Genomic DNA, 2,762 nt, shown 5'->3' with positions numbered 1-2,762 from the left:
AAATCACAATTGATAGCGGGTGGTCATATAATTGCAAATATAGAATAACATTAAATTATCCGTTGATTATGAAAAATTGATAATTTTTCTTCCAATTCTCAAATTGTAAATTAAACCGTCACGCCTATTAACACAACTTCATTCTAAATACGTAGTATATAAATTAGAATTTTTTAATTGTTAAAATATAGGTCGTCTTCTCTCACTTCATAATCGTTTCACGATCTAATAAATTTGTTGTAACATGTCATCAAACACGACACGTTCAATTAATCTACTTACAATAATTAATCTACTTGCAATTATGGGTATAATTCGGCCATAGATTTGATTCTCAGCCACCAAATATATTTCATCCTCAGAAAACATGAGCATCAAACATTATTATTTGCATTTGTCAATCTGACAGTTAAATGCCATAAGTTTTGCCAGAATATCATTAGCAGGTACATGGAATCCTAGTCGAAGATCATTGCATTTATGACAGATTATTTAGAATTTTTAAATATTTCTGCCAACAACCATCTTTTATGCTTTTCAATTAAATAATCTAACACATTTAATAACAAAAAAAATTATCTAAAACCACCTAATAAATTTATTTGTTAATGTAACAACTAGATTCCTATTATTAAATCCCATTTTTTTTTCCTCTCCTATTTTTTCAAGCTAGCTTGAATTGGAGCTTGAACAAACTTTGAATGATCTAGCTTTTGTTCGAACCTAGCCTATATATATATGAAATTCGTTTAAATACGAAATTCATTTATGACAATATTAGACCGTGTTTAGCCCTAGCTACCCTTTACTTAGCTTGGATATGCTAGCTATTTTTTCCTTTACTCAATTGTCAATTGTTCACCTTACTCCATAGTTTATCTATCCATTACATAAAAAAAAACCTTAACTTTGCTAAAATTATTTAAAGGTTACCACAAAATAACAATACATAAATTAAATTTGATAAATATAACTTCAACTTCCACTCTACTATTAAATACGAAGTACGTATTTAATGGTAGAGTGGATCGAAATTGTTATGGCATATAGCTTATAATTACTATAATTAGTTTCAGGTGAAAATTAGTAAACAGGAGCCTTCTTAGCTCAGTGGTAGAGCGCGTGGCTTTTAACCACGTGGTCGTGGGTTCGATCCCCACAGACGGCGTCGATGTTTAATTTTTAATTTTATTAATTTTCCAAATATAATAAGGATGAAGAAATGAAAATTGAGTAATTATCTTTTTGGTCAAATTTTTAATTTTAAAAATTAATTGATGCGAAGCAATTCTCCAAATATAAATGATCAAATGAAACACTTGACAAAAGTTATGAAACACTTGACAAAAGTTAGTTATGAAACAAACCAATGAATGATTTTATTCAGAATTGATACCAACGAATAACAAATGTGGTACAAATACAATAATCGTACCAATTAACATTAAATACGAAGTATAGATAATATACACTCCAAAAAAATTAATTACATCTCTTAATGCTTGAAGATCAAAGAGAAAACTGAGAAGAGTAGAGACACTCCGACAACGGCAGTAGAAGTAGAAAGAGAGAATCCTGCTCCGGTAGCGGCATCGGGGGCCAGTGTGTTGGAGTAATTGCGATTCTAGTAATGCAAATCGGAGATTTACCAAGTGAGTGTACGAGGAGTTAACGAGGGAGTGATATGTGCAAGCTAAAGATCTAGCGAAGGAGCTATAGCTCTAGCAAGGATAGATAGCTTTGGCAAGGCCGAGCTATAGCTCGGGTAATAGAGAGCTATAGCTCGCTGCTGCTCGTGGTCGCTGCAAGGCCGAGCTATAGCTCGGATACGAGAGAGCTATAGCTCGCTGGCCATGTGCTTGCGACAGGGGCGAGCGAGAGCTCGAGCGATAGCTCGCACGCTAGCTCGCTGCCGTAGTTGCTCTCTGCTAGGCCGAGCGATAGCTCGCTCGACTGCGAGCGAGAGCTCGGTCGATCAGTTTGCTTTTGGGCGGTGGGCTTGCGTGGGCTAAAAGACATAATTTCTTGGCTTGTTCTTTACTCCATTATATTCATATAAATACCCTCATACCCCAAAATCAATATACGTTAATTTCATTATTGAAAATAACCAAAACACAGAAACACAAACCCACCCTTTGAGATCTGAACAGTTCTTGAGCAATTCCAACCTTTGATTCGGGTACACGAATTGCAAAGGTCGTTGTGTAAAACTTGGGGGGCGTGCGTCATCGGAAAACCTGTACCGGTGGTGGCGTATTTCGCTTCTAAGTCAGTGGGTTCCAAACCACGGCACAACAGAAGGAGGACAGGTCTATGTTTCGAGTATGGCGATCGAATTTGCTCCAAGGGAAGTTCTTGATTTGTCTATTATTATTCATGGAATCAACAGGTATTTTTCCAACAATTTAGAAGCGAAATAATATTTAATTATACTGTTGATTTCTTGAATTTGAAGATTGTCTATATTTGACGATATTCAAGAACCCTAATTCATGAAGACTATAAAATTTGGTCAACGGAATATTATTTGTGTATCTCCGGTATCGTGATGGAATTTATAATGGAAGTCCGATTCTATTTGTATAAAATTAGTTTTAATTAGAGACTCTTGCGATTAAGATCAAGACGGGTCATGCGTTTCTCAAAGATTTGATCTTGTGTTTGTTCGACGTAAATTTAAGGAAGTTTAATTCTTTATCATCTGAGACTACCAATCTAGTGGACTTTATGTCAGCATGAATTAAAAGGGAAAAACCGGA

General features: G+C 35.0%; 1 non-coding gene across 1 annotated transcript; it reads left to right on the top strand.

Moving 5' to 3' along the window:
* Positions 1-1,096: 1,096 nt before the first annotated feature.
* TRNAK-UUU (transfer RNA lysine (anticodon UUU)) lies at positions 1,097-1,168 on the top strand. Its single transcript has one exon. It is a non-coding gene; the product is annotated as a tRNA-Lys (tRNA).
* Positions 1,169-2,762: the final 1,594 nt, after the last annotated feature.

This window comes from Chenopodium album, chromosome 15 (assembly GCF_948465745.1).
Source record: "Chenopodium album chromosome 15, dcCheAlbu1.1, whole genome shotgun sequence".
NCBI classification, from domain to species: Eukaryota; Viridiplantae; Streptophyta; class Magnoliopsida; order Caryophyllales; family Amaranthaceae; genus Chenopodium; species Chenopodium album.
This window is presented reverse-complemented; position numbering and strand designations above follow the sequence as displayed.